The following is a 14,658-nucleotide window of genomic DNA, read 5'->3' on the forward strand; positions in this document are numbered from 1 at the left end:
AGTTTCTGGTGAGATATGAATTCAGTCAGTAACCGAGCTGCTGATCATGAACACACACTCAGAAACGGTCCGACTGTTAATGTTACTAGCTAATGGCCGCTGCTAGCTAGCTTACAACTAACTTCTGTAGCCAGCTAGCTTACAGCTGACACCCCTTACAGCTAACGGCTTTAGCTAGCTATCGTACAGCTAAACGTTTCTAGCTAGCTAGCGTACAGCTAACGTTAATGACTGTAGCCAGCTAGTTTACAGCTAATGGCTCTAGCTAGCTACAGTTGGTAATTCACTTCACTTCTTGTCTGAATGTGGTCTGAACACAGCTTTTTAGAGGGTTAATTTAAATATAAGAAATAATTTTAAAAGTTAAAATAACAGTCTTTGGTGTTTTGTGTTGACAGACACTTCTAGCACAGATCTGAAAACACTTTACATAGTTACGGAAAAATAACTTATTTTGCTTAGATCAAATAAAAGTGGCAATATAATTTTGCATTGATAGGTTTTTAAATTGGATTATAATTAGTGATGCATGTTGCATCCGGTACAAACTCATTTTAATTATGTAGCTACTAACTAGCTAGATTAAGAGGTGTATAATCCATAACACATCATTTAATAGTGGATTTAAAATTTCTATTAATAAAGCTGTCAGATAAATAATAAATGTATATAAGTTGAGTAAAAAGATGCATGAAAATGTAGTGGAGCAGACTTATATATTATAAGTACCAAACTGGAAATATTCTAATAATAATAATGATTTACCTTTGGTACCTTAAATATATATTTTTGTACTTTTAAGTCTAATTTTAAATGCAGAACTTGTACTTGTGACATATTATTTCTACACTGTAGTAAGTAAGTATAATATCTGAGTATTTCTTCCACCACTGATTTAAAGTCATTTTTCAGCAGGGATTTCATAATTGATAGATATATAGTTACTTTATTAAGGTAAATAAAATAACAGAGTAAAACATATCAAATGCACAATATATACAATTAAATAGAATAATATTAAATGAACTAACTAAACCGTAGTGCAATGATTTAAACAAACAAACAACAGAATAATGGTGTTATAGTTTTGTGATTCACGTTTTTTAACAGCAGTTCGGCTGTGCACCGCTGGGCGGCGCTGTTCTCCCTCCTTGTCCTGGATAGGGATGCGACCTGTGTTCTGATGTAACCACCCGGTAACCTGCATATATATATATATACACACAACGGACAGGACAGCCGTGTTTTGTGGATGATGATGGAGGAGGAGCGATGAGATCCGTCCACAAGCAGCGGGACTGACTCCCTTCCTCCAGTGTAGAATATAAACTCACCATCACCGACGCGCTGCCATCAGGCTCGTCTTCACTACGATCCGGTGTGAGCTGCAGAACATGATGCACCTTTAACTGACAGCGATGTTGCATTCAGCCTTTATATGAGGAGATCCAGCTGAAGAACCGGGACTGCAGATCATACACTCAGAGCTGCAGGTGAGTCGCTGATGATGGATTTGTTGTATTCATGTGCACGATGTTAGTTTATTCCTACCGTAATCATTTGTGGCAGTGTCTGAATGAGCTGCAGTGGTCGTGGCATCCGTCATTGTAGCTGATCCATATAATCTATATATCTGATTCTGGTTGTTTGTGTGCTGTGTGCTGTGCAGAGTCTCACATATCACCCTCTGGGAGTGAAATCATAGAATCCTATTTACATTTTCTCCTATTTTAAAAAACAATCATGTGATATCTCTGCATGTAACACACCCAATATACTGCACAAAGCCCAGTATGCAGAGCATTACATGTCTGTAATTCAGTAATGCATGTCTGGATTAACCTCTGTGCACTGTTTATGTACCCTGTCCACCATCAAGTAATTACATAATGTGCAATAATTCATTACATTACATTACATTCACTATAATTCACTATGATTCACAACTAGACTCATAACCTACAGCCATAGCGCCTGCTTTGAGATAAAGACTAATGTTTGTGTGAAACGGAACCAAACGCTGGGCATGCCTTTCATTTTGCACTAATGAGCAGGGCAGCAACTAACGATTCATCTATTGATTTGTTTGTTTTTGATCAATTGTTTAGAAAATAATGAAAAAGTGCCCGTCACAGCATCACGAAACCCCAAATGACATCTGACAGACTGCTTGTTTTGTCTAAATGTGAATATATCTAATTTACAAACAAAGAGGACAAAATAAATATTCACATTTGAGAAGCTGGAAGCAAGAATAAACAAAGAATATTGGCATTTTGGTTTTAAGAAATAGTTTCAGATTAATTATCTGTCGAATGACTAATCAATTAAGAATTGTTTCAGCTCTAAAAGTGAGATAAAACTATAAAAAGTATAAAACTAATGTCATTCCCATCAGCCTCAGTCATACTTACGTACAAACGTTAGCATGCTAATGTCAGCTTTTAGCTTAAATGTAGTCTTGTTTTACACTTGTACCATTAAAAAGCAGTATTTAATCACCAGATAAAATAAATTAACTCTTTTTAATATTGAAGTAATATTTATTTCTGGTCCTCTACTCTCTTTTTCTCTCAATTTTCTTATCCTGTTTTTTAAATCACAACCGTCACACGATATATTTGACTTGTTTATTACTCTCTGTGTAGAAGTTGACCCGTCCTTGCTACACGTGTCCTGTAGTACTGCTAACAACGCAGCCGTCCACACAGCTATTCTTAGACACTGAAGGTGAAAACAGTGAAGAGCTGCTGCTGCTGCACGTGGGATCCACACCGAGCCTGTAACTTATTTAGACGGATGCTGCAGTGGAGCCAAAACTTTCTAGGAAGAACACTTTTTAAACCTTGAAAGAGTTTCTCAGCCTGAAGATAGTCAGTGTCAGCAGCTGGATGTGTTAAAGTAAAGCAGAAAACATCTATTAATCTAAACTGTAGATATCCAAAATATGTGTGGGCCATTTTTTTAATTTTTAATTCATTTTATTTGGTGATTTCTTTTAACATCAAATAGTGTTTTTTAACGCCGCATGTATAAAACAAGAGTACATTTAAGCTGAACATTAGCATGCTAACTTTTGTATAACTTTTGTTTTTGGGGATAAACAAAGTCGTTTATCGATTATGAATGTCTGCACCGAATTCCATGACAGTCCATTTAATATGTGGATCATGGTGGCTCAACCTTTTCTGCTTTTGTCTTGGTTGTATATATATGTACACAATATATATTGGTTGCATGATAAATATCTTTGGTATTTTAAGTTACGATAAGTAGTCGTAAAGAATCATCGTGAGTTTTGCGACGTGATGGACATTCGTAGCCAACATACATCGACGACAGAAGGCCGTCTTGGCTTTTTTGCAACCAGTGAACAGGAAGTGACCCTATTTGGACGGCGGAGGAGTGACATAGAGACGCCGTATATGTCTCTGGTGTCGACCTGTCAATCACTGTGTAGCCCCGCCCCTAAATCATACCCTGCAGGTTACCCAAAGAATCCACCTGCTATTAGAAGTTGAGTGTCTCATATCGGCAGCTTCACTATCACCACAACCATCAGGTCCACTGCGTAATGTACTGGTCCCGCTTCAGGCTCGGTATGCATGATTTTAATGTGTGTGTGTGTGTGTGTGTGTGTGTGTGTGTGTGTGGGGGGGGGTTGGAGTGAAAGAAGATGGAGCCTCACAGGATCTGATTATCGGGCCAAAATGATTAGGTTTGCTTTAATGAATGCTGTTAGGAAGTGGCCACCGCAGAAAGAATGAGTCATGGTATTGATTGTCGCCCCCTCCTTCAGTTGCTCCTTCTCCCTTACCTCCTCTCTCTCTCTCTCTCTTTTTACCCATCCACCCTTCCTTCTCTTTTCTTTCACCTCACCCCTTTAAAATTCATCTTCTCCCATCTCATGAGGCATGTCAGGATTCTTTCTGCAAAGATACGTCAGACAGGATTTTGTGGGAGAGGCGGCATGCAGCCGGGGTGAGCGTTGAATACCAATAACGGCATGACTCGTTCGACGGTACAGTCTGGATATAAGAGGGAGGAGGAGGAGGAGCAGGAGGGTGGTGGTGGGTAGCTGGCGAGGAGAGGAGGGGGGGTCTTGTCACGAGATGCCACGTCATCGCAGTGTGTGTGTAATCTATTTTTAGCAGCGTAAACAGAGGGATTCCAGCCCACTGATCATGGCTTCACAGCCAGGCCCGTGTGGTGGGAGGCTGGAGAGGACGCTCTGTGGTGTCGCGCTGGGATGTGAATGAACCACGCGCTTGTATTTGGTCCCGACTGTCTGCCTGTCGGGGAGAAACACTGCGCCACAAATAGACCGTCTGTCGTTGTCTCCTCCTCACTCTGCTTCACATGCAGGCACATATGCACTTGTATCTCTCGTATGGAGCATTGAAGCATGCCAATGGTGGAAAGTAACCATGACCCATAATGGGAATGGTGACAAATCATGAGAAATGACTTCAAATAATAGGTCATATAAATAACACACACTACATGTTAAGTCTCTGTGTCAAACTCAACACATATTCCATATACTGTGAACATTTGCACACTCCTTAGTCCATATTTTGCACATTTGATCCTCATCATTTTCAACACTGTACAGCTCTTTTCATTCTTTTAAACATATATTTTATTGTAAATAATATCTTGTGATACACATTTATGTTGTCTAAATTGATAATAACGAGCACATACTTACTTACATTAATTAGAAAATCTGATTATTTTGCACTAAAGCTTTTAATTAAATTAGAAAATAATTGTTATTTTTCTACAGTGTGCCAATTCCTCCAAGAAATAGTCCTTCAAGTCTTAAATGCAAATTTGCTTCAGGTATTTCCTAAAAATCGCGTTTCATTTTTCATAATTCCAGTGCAGCTATTTATTGTTTCATGCTACCATCAAAGAGGCTAGAAATACTTTTAATACTTTGTGCTTCTATATTTCTTCCACGTCATGCAGGGTTAGGGTATTTTGCGGGCGGTCAGATGGAGCCCATGCTGTAACGTTTTAAATGTACATCCATACCTACATTAGATGTACATCCATACCTAAATTAAATATACATCCATACCTACATTAAATGTACATCCATACCTAAATTAAATGTGCATCCATACCTACATTAAATGTGCATCCATACCTACATTAAATGTACATCCATACCTACATTAAATGTACATCCATACCTACATTAAATGTGCATCCATACCTACATTAAATGTACATCCATACCTAAATTAAATGTACATCCATACCTACATTAAATGTACATCCATACCTACATTAAATGTGCATCCATACCTACATTAAATGTACATCCATACCTAAATTAAATATACATCCATACCTACATTAAATGTACATCCATACCTACATTAAATGTGCATCCATACCTACATTAAATGTGCATCCATACCTAAATTAAATGTGCATCCATACCTACATTAGATGTACATCCATACCTACATTAAATGTGCATCCATACCTACATTAAATGTGCATCCATACCTAAATTAAATGTGCATCCATACCTACATTAAATGTACATCCATATCTACATTAAATGTACATCCATACCTACATTAAATGTGCATCCATACCTACATTAAATGTACATCCATACCTACATTAAATGTGCATCCATACCTACATTAAATGTACATCCATACCTACATTAAATGTGCATCCATACCTACATTAAATGTGCATCCATACCTACATTAAATGTGCATCCATACCTACATTAAATGTACATCCATACCTACATTAAATGTGCATCCATACCTACATTAAATGTACATCCATACCTACATTAAATGTGCATCCATACCTACATTAAATGTACATCCATACCTAAATTAAATGTACATCCATACCTACATTAAATGTACATCCATATCTACATTAAATGTACATCCATACCTACATTAAATGTGCATCCATACCTACATTAAATGTACATCCATACCTACATTAAATGTGCATCCATACCTACATTAAATGTACATCCATACCTACATTAAATGTGCATCCATACCTACATTAAATGTACATCCATACCTACATTAAATGTGCATCCATACCTACATTAAATGTACATCCATACCTACATTAAATGTGCATCCATACCTACATTAAATGTACATCCATACCTAAATTAAATGTACATCCATACCTACATTAAATGTGCATCCATACCTACATTAAATGTGCATCCATACCTACATTAAATGTACATCCATACCTAAATTAAATGTACATCCATACCTACACGATGTCCCTGGTTGCTCCGTTGTGGATCGTTCTGAGAATCTAAAGCCGTCACGTTTTGGCCACGTTGGCGGTGCTCGAGCACTCCCTCTAATTAACAATCCCTGGGCTTTGTTCGGGTCCAGCGAGGCGTTGTGTCCTCATCAAATATTCAGACGCACACACACACACATGTTGAGTGGTGTGGGTGAGGAGAAGCAGTCCGCTTACCTCAGACCTAAGAGCGTCACTCCGGTAGTTAAAAGTTATCTATGAGCTTCTGTTTCCCTCAGAGAGCCTTCGGCTGCAACTGATGATTATTTTCCTTATCGATTCATCTGCAGCTTATTTTCTAGATTAATGGATCTAGTCTATTAATGTCAGAAAATGGTGAAAAACATCCAAGTCCAAGGTCTTTAAATGTCTTAATTCTTCAGTCCAAAACCAAATATCCACCTTAATATGATATAAAGCGGAGAGAAGCAGGACATCGCTGTATTTGAGAGGCTGAACATAACATTTTCTGCAATTTTTGCATGAAGAATTATTTTGAACAATTATTCAATTATCAAAATAGTTGATTATTTTGCAAAGTGCAGCTGAGGCTGATGGGAATGTCACTAGTTTATAGTAGTATTAGATAAATAATGTCACTAGTTTATAGTAGTATTAGATAAATAATGTCACTAGTTTATAGTAGTATTAGATAAATAATGTCACTAGTGTATAGTAGTATTAGATAAATAATGTCACTAGTTTATAGTAGTATTAGATAAATAATGTCACTAGTTTATAGTAGTATTAGATAAATAATGTCACTAGTTTATAGTAGTATTAGATAAATAGTCACTAGTTTTATAGTAGTATTAGATAAATAATGTCACTAGTTTTATAGTAGTATTAGATAAATAATGTCACTAGTTTTATTGTAGTATTAGATAAATAATGTCACTAGTTTTATAGTAGTATTAGATAAATAATGTCACTAGTTTTATAGTAGTATTAGATAAATAATGTCACTAGTTTTATAGTAGTATTAGATAAATAATGTCACTAGTTTTATAGTAGTATTAGATAAATAATGTCACTAGTTTTATTGTAGTATTAGATAAATAATGTCACTAGTTTTATAGTAGTATTAGATAAATAATGTCACTAGTTTTATAGTAGTATTAGATAAATAATGTTGCTAGTTTTATAGTAGTATTAGATAAATAATGTCACTAGTTTTATAGTAGTATTAGATAAATAATGTCACTAGTTTTATAGTAGTATTAGATAAATAATGTCACTAGTTTTATAGTAGTATTAGATAAATAATGTCACTAGTTTTATAGTAGTATTAGATAAATAATGTCACATGAACCATTGGACAAATTGAATGAATTGGACTGTCCTGTACCATCTGTGTCGTGATTCTGTGAGCAAGTGGCTCATCTCCCCTCAACAGAGACTCTGTTAGTCATGACGTCATGAATGGGAGTAATCCAGCGGTGCGTCTGTAGTCTTAACGGATGCTTAATCTCTGGGACAAATGAAAGTGGACCGGGTGTCACTGCAGACTGTGGGACTGTGTCCCGTGTCTCCAGAGCCACACCGGCTGTATGTTAGCCGGCCTCGGAGGCCTGGAGCCGGGCCAAACAGTAATGGAATTGGCTCCGAGAGTGGAACTTCCCCCTCCTTTTATTATTATTATTAGGCCTTCAGTCTTCCTAGCTGTCTTCCTCTGCAGTCCTACTGTTTGCTTGTCTGTATCTCATTAACAGCAACCCCCCCCCCCCCCCCCCCCCACCACCACCACCACCACCACCACCACCATCCCTTGCTTCTGTCTACCAACACCTGCTGACCCTCTGGTGGAGGCGGGGCTATAAATGGAGAAGAAGTGACATGTTGGTAAAAGTTAATTGGGAGTTGTTGAAAGAGGCGTCAGTGAGGAGATGTCGAGGCTGCATCTCTGATCGCCGCAGCCTGCTGCTTTCCTCTCATTTGAAGGAAGAGTTTGGTATTTTGGGAAATCCTCTTAATTTGTTCATCTTGCAGAGAGTCAGATGAGACGATCGAGTGTCTGTTAAATGTGACGCTGCAGACAGTCGGCCTTTTAGTGGCTAGCTCCTCAGGAAGTTATTTCATCTTTCGGGGCATGACTTTGTTTAGTAACACACCCTGCGATACAATCAGCAGGTGGTTTACCTTATTATCATTTAAGGCTAGTCGTAAACAACAGTTGTGACGTGTAGTTAAGACTGGATTGCCATCAGAGCAAAGGTGACAGCATGTCATGTTGGACTGAATGCTTTCAAGACAAAAGTGAAAGCAATAATTTACTTATCAAGAATCCATAATTCCAGTTATGCGTCTCCCTGTCGCCCGTACGCTTAATAATCGTACGTAATTTGTCCAATCTTTTTAGATACCCGGGGATTTGGCGTTGGAGAGTAGTCGTTTAAACAGTCTCATAAACTAAAGATAATATCTGAATAAAGCATGTTTGTGTCTTGAAGACAGGAAAATGATTGTAGAGTCGACCATCAAGTCTGCAGAGATAAACTTTATTCTCATGCTGCTGCAACAACACAGTGCAATATATCGTTGTTTCATTACGGGAGATAAATATTGTCTTTGTCACTGTGTACTGAATGAAAAAATAGCAACAAGAAGAGAGCTATATTCGTATTTATCTCTTCTCACAGGGCAGATCACGACTGTTGGAAGTCACAGGATTTTAAACATTGAATGCCTCCATCTCATTGGTCGATTGAGAAACGTTTAACTCCAGATCTATTGAGCGACGTCTCTGACGCTGTGACGTCCGCCTGTGTTCTTTGTATGTTATATGTGCTTCTGTTTGTCCGGCTATGTTTGCGTTTCTTTTCTCTCTGCTGTCTGAGATTAAGTACAGGAATATATACAGTATGTCTGTGTAATGTTGCGTTTACAGTTTGTTCTGCTACCTTCGAGTGAGCAAAAACACCCAGGAGCAAAATATAAATCATAGATTGATATGTGGAATTATTCAAAAAGCTGTTGCTGCTGGTGACTTTAAACCTCACCCTAAAAAAAAAGCTAAAGTTCGGACTTATTTGAAAAACCTAAAAACGAGAAGCAGGAAATAAATATGTTTCCTCATTCCTCAAGTGTGTGTTTCTAAGTGCAGTGAGCTCCATAATAGATGCACAGAGTAACCGGAGGCCCAGATGAACGGTGTGAGAGGCGATTAGCCGAGCCCCCCCCCCCTCAGACAGTGATGCATGGCCGCCATTTACCCGAACGCAGGAAAGCAGAGCAATTTGAGAAGCATCACAACTAACCCCTGCTAGCAGCCCCACCACCACCACCACCATCACGCTGCTCTCTGCCCCCCCCACCACCACCATCATCACGCTGCTCTCTGCCCCCCCCACCACCACCATCATCACGCTGCTCTCTGCCCCCCCTCACCACCACCACCATCACGCTGCTCTCTGCCCCCCCACCACCACCATCATCACGCTGCTCTCTGCCCCCCCCCCACACCACCACCATCACGCTGCTCTCTGCCCCCCCACCACCACCACCATCACGCTGCTCTCTGCCCCCCCCCCCCCCCCCACCACCACCATCACCATCACGCTGCTCCCTGCCCCCCCCCCCCCTCCACCGCCGCCCTGAGCTAAAAATAGCTCGTCCTCTCTCATCACCCAGCCGTCTCGTCACGGCCGCCTTTCACTCTCATTTGCTGCCTCTTTTTTTCTGTTGTGATGTTTGTGACATCAGCTGTGGGTTGAACATGTTTAGCATCCATTAGGGAGAAGAGATCTCTAAGCAAAGGTGTAGTTTTATTTCCTAATGTGTGATGCTCGTTGTTTTATTCCTGTGCATCTCAAACTGGATTGAGGAAGGAAATTGTTTCGAAACATGACTTCTGTTTTTTGCGGAACATGAACTCTTCTTTCACAGAGCTGAGTGTTCAGCTGTTAAGCTCTGAACTGGTGTTGCTGTGCGTGCCTCGTTAAATTGACGACGGCAGGATATCGCTGAGGCTCATCTGGGCTGTTTCTCATTCACAGGAGGAAGGAGTGGAAGGAAACCAGCGCTGGAGATGGACTGCAGGTCAGTGACAACATCTCTTATTTTCAAAAACAATCGGTTTATCAGTGGTGGAGGAAGTATTCAGATCCTTTACTTACAGAGAAGTACCAGAGGTTCTCAGCGCAGGAGTCGGGCCCCTCTAAAGGGTCACAAGCTAGTCAAGTTATTCCAGTCTGGTCCTTTTTAAATTCACAGATTTAATAAGGTAGGAAAGAAAATCTGCTCCACAAATTTGTATACATACATGAGTCACAAGCCAAAAAGATTGAGAACTGCTTTAATCTTAAACAATATGTTGTATTGTATAAACTTACCAGTAGATTTGTTTATGTAAAATCCTGAACTGAAAGGTAACGAGTAGCTACAGCTGTCAGATAAATGTAGTGGAGTATAACATAGCATAAGATGGACACACTCAACCTACATAAATGTACTTAAACTTTCCATCACTGCAGCTGAGATTATTTCTGAACTATGTGACCTCACCACGCTGAAGTTAAATCTGTAGAAATCCTCAAACAAAACACACGCAGACATCCCGTCAGTAACATCACAGGAGTCGACGCACAGTAACCTGTAACCAGTAGTCTCTGTTTAATACCAACAGGGTGAGTAACAGGAGGGTCTGGTGTGGAAAGATGCGCTTGACAAGATCACAAATCAACAGCTGTAATAGTAGCAGATGTTCACGTCGTGCAGAGGTTGATTCTGTTAAGGTGTGTTCTGCTGATGCTCAGATAAAGTGTGTGTGTGTGTGTGTGTGTGTGTGTGTGTGTGTGTGTGTGTGTGTGTGTGTGTGTGTGTGTGTTGGGCGGAGTACCAATCAGCGAGTCATTTCATTCTGAGGATGTACATCCCTGCAGCTCGCAGATAAAAAGCAGAGGCTGACACTGAGGAGGATGCTGCTGCACAGAGCTCATTCTCCTGCTCGGCCTCACTTCCCGTCTGCCGGTACATTTTAATCTGGGTGCAAGTTCACCTTTTGTGATCCGTCGTAGTAAAACTATCTTTCAGATTCTCAGTTCTCTTGCTGGAGAGTGTGTTTGAAAATGTCCTGAAAAAGACGAAGCAGCAGCCGCAGCGACTCGATCCCCCGTAGAACCCGCCTGGCTGCAGGTGGGATATATTTTTAAACTCAAACCCGCTGAGACGCGTCGGCTGGTTGTAATTAAGGAGACGTTTATAAAGCAGACATGTGAGTCACAGAGTTTATCCCACGCTCGCAGGGCTCACTCGGTGTACATCAGGTCTCATTCTAAGAGAATGGCTCCAGATTCACAGTCACAGAGCTAAGAATCCGATTTTTCACTTTCCGCCGTTTTGAAGGTTTTTCCGTATTGTTTTGACATTTTGAGAAATGCACTTAGAGTTAGACGACATATCTGTCTGTTAACGGGACCGACAGAACGTAAAATATTACGTGACAAAAAAAAGCGAGGAACGAGGTTGATATTTCTGAGCTTTTGCACCACGAATAAAGGCTCGAGTTGAGCGGCTTGAGTTGAGACAACAACACGGAGTAAAGTAAAACAGTGGCTGTATTGATGCAAAATCTTAAGCATTACATTTAAGTCATTTAAGTAAAGACAAGCTGCTGCAGTGTCCACATTTAAATTCCACGAGCGACGCAGGTGAGACGAATACACATGAGGAAAGGTGGGACTGATCACGACGCCCTGCAGATAGATGCGTAACCAATCAGAGCAGTGATTCATGTTCACTACTTCACCTCACTTTCAAACGTATCTATATTTATCTGTAGTATCACATTTACAAAGACTCATGATTGAGATCAAATATTTTTTTGACTATTCTTGATTATAGGTTCCTCTAGAAAAATTTGACAATTTGTCGATTAATCGATTAGTTTACATCATTTTTAAAGCAAAATTTACAACATTTCTCAGATTCCAGGTTCTTAAATGGAACACTTTGTTATAGAATGTATATTCTGGGGTTTTGCACTGTTGGTCAGACCAACAACTTGCACTTGTTTTATGTCACTTTGTAGATTAATCAATCAGTCGAGAAAATAATGGGCAGATAAATAGATAGATAGAACTCATTATTTATTGCATAAATGCAAAATTTTCTCTGGTCCCAGTGTGAAGATTTGCTGTTTGTTTATTTCTTATGCCCATTTGTAGCATAAAAAAAAGGTTTGCACAAACATAAAGAAAGAAAAAGTGATAATTTTCGCTTTTTATTGAATATAGGCTAAATAAACAATAACAAAAAATTCATATCTTATCAGCCAAAGTAAAACACTAATTATTAAATAAAAAGAAAATAGATAAAGAAACCAGGGGACTCACCAAACAATTCTTCATATAATGTACATACACATGTTTGTTTTTAGGTCTTCTTAAGGCATCTATTAAAAATTTTTTATTCTATTAAAATCAGATTTGTATGAATGTTAAACGTCGCTCTGTTTATGTGACATCTGCCCATTGAGAGAATGATATTTACAATAAAACACAAGGATTTAATGTTACTCTTAGTCTCTTCCTCCTTATTGAAAACACATTCCTGTATATTTGTCCAAAACTAACTTGATTGAGGAGAAAATCATCCGTGGAGGAGCCGACTCCGGCCTCAGCGTCGGAGAGTGATGTGCACTGAAAAGGCAATCAATCCGATGGGCTGCACCGCCGACTCGCTGCATCACAATAACCCCCACCAATCGGGCTTCAGCCTCATGCGTCTCCATGGTAACAGAGCTTCCTCAGTCCTGAGGAGGTGGAGACAGCGAGGGGAGGTGGGGGTAAACAGTACAGAGGTGGACGGGGGAAGAAGAAGAAGAAGAAGAAGAAGAGGAGGAAGAGAGAGAATCGATACCTTCTCTTATTTCACAGTGAGGGTTTAAAAAAGCTCCTTCCCGATCAGAAGGAGGTGGTGGGGTGGGGGTGGGGGGGCGAGCCTGGCGGTGGATTGGCTGACAGCAGACGGCAGAGGAAGGAGCGGAGTGCAGGGATGGGGTGGAAGGATGCCCGGGCTGCCGGTCTCTGTGGGACCAGGATCTGCGATGGCCCCTGAAAACCTCCTCTCAGTGGACCGTTTTTGGGTGGCTGTGCTTCGGTGTTTCCCTCTGCGGTAAAAGGTAAAATCCGCTTTCTTTCACCGGCACATTTAATACACTGCAGCGGTTCTGCTGTTGTGGAAACACAGGTAAAATTAGAGAGGATGGCAACATGGACGCCTGCCTGTTGGATCGTGGCTCACTCGAATCCAGACTAGATGTGGGAAGGAGAGGAGGTGGAGGATCTGCAGGTGGCTGCAGATTGAGGTGGGGACTACAGACGGCTTTGTACATTATAACAATGTGAATGAGACTAGCGGTGGGTTTAACGTGTGGGATTAGAAAGGATCAGAGTGATGAAAGTGTTTACAGTGGAGGAACACATGTCTAATGGTCATGTCGGGTGGTTGTGATGGGCTGCACGTTCACAGAGTTCCATCTCTGGGTAGCGCATGCTGATGGGAGGAAGCAAACTCCATCAGGAGGCACAGAGCAGACGGTACATAACGTCTGAATCTCAGGATCTTCTGCAGGTTTTTGACTGCAGATATGTTTTATGGAGATAAGTGCAGTTTGACCACAGCTGCTGATGATCTACATCACGTTATCCGGCCAATCTGAACGCGACCAGAACGTTCAGTACAGTACTGGACTCTTGGGAATTCACCAAACCTGGAGGAATTGTACTCGGGTGTGTTTGTCATTCTGGGCTCGCCCGAGTGCGTGCAACACCTCATCTAATTCATTCAGCAAGCTGGGGTGTTTCTTCAGATGTGTGCTGTGTTTTAAATCTATATAAGTGTGTGTGTGTGTGTGTGTGTGTGTGTGTGTTATTATTAAGAGCAGAGACAGCCAGGGGACCTTGTTAGCGCAGCACGACTCATGTAGCGCTGCTAACCGCTGAAGAATGGAGTCAGATGCATCGTGGTGCATCACGCTGTGATGTGTAAGAGCGCCGCGATGCATCGGCTCCTCGCTCTTCAGATACGCCCGAGAATGTCATTTTACAGAGTGACAGTTGCATGTTTCTTATGCTGTATATATTCATATTGTTTCCGCTGTGTCCTCGTGGTGTTGATAACTCATAGGATATGCATTATGACAATATGCCTCCATGGTTTTAACCCGTGCTGCCTAACTTTGTGCTCGTTTAGCGTTACTGCTACTAGCTGCCATTTATTAATGAAATTCCATCAGTCATGCTCACTAGCTAGAGTTAAACCGATGTTTTTGTGTGTAGTAAATACGTTTTTTAAATGCAACGATACAAAATTTCCTTCCTTTTTGTCATTTGACTGTTT

The 14,658-nt window shown here is 40.4% G+C and overlaps 1 protein-coding gene across 2 annotated transcripts in view; it reads left to right on the forward strand.

Moving 5' to 3' along the window:
- Window positions 1-1,262: 1,262 nt before the first annotated feature.
- The window catches only part of LOC137869213 (membrane-associated phosphatidylinositol transfer protein 2-like), a 48,188-nt gene continuing 34,792 nt past the window's right edge, over window positions 1,263-14,658 (forward strand). The window contains exons 1-2 of one of the 2 annotated variants that reach the window (XM_068706455.1): window positions 1,263-1,493; window positions 10,314-10,356. The gene's annotated coding sequence lies outside the window, so the exon portion shown is untranslated. Of the gene's footprint in view, window positions 1,494-10,313; window positions 10,357-13,330; window positions 13,439-14,658 lie in introns of those variants that run through there. The other variant, XM_068706456.1, reaches the window with a different exon arrangement.

The sequence above is a fragment of the Cebidichthys violaceus genome, unplaced genomic scaffold (genome assembly GCF_023349555.1).
Source record: "Cebidichthys violaceus isolate CVI_PGR_0920_01 unplaced genomic scaffold, fCebVio1.0.p SCAF_12, whole genome shotgun sequence".
Lineage (NCBI taxonomy): Eukaryota > Metazoa > Chordata > Actinopteri > Perciformes > Stichaeidae > Cebidichthys > Cebidichthys violaceus.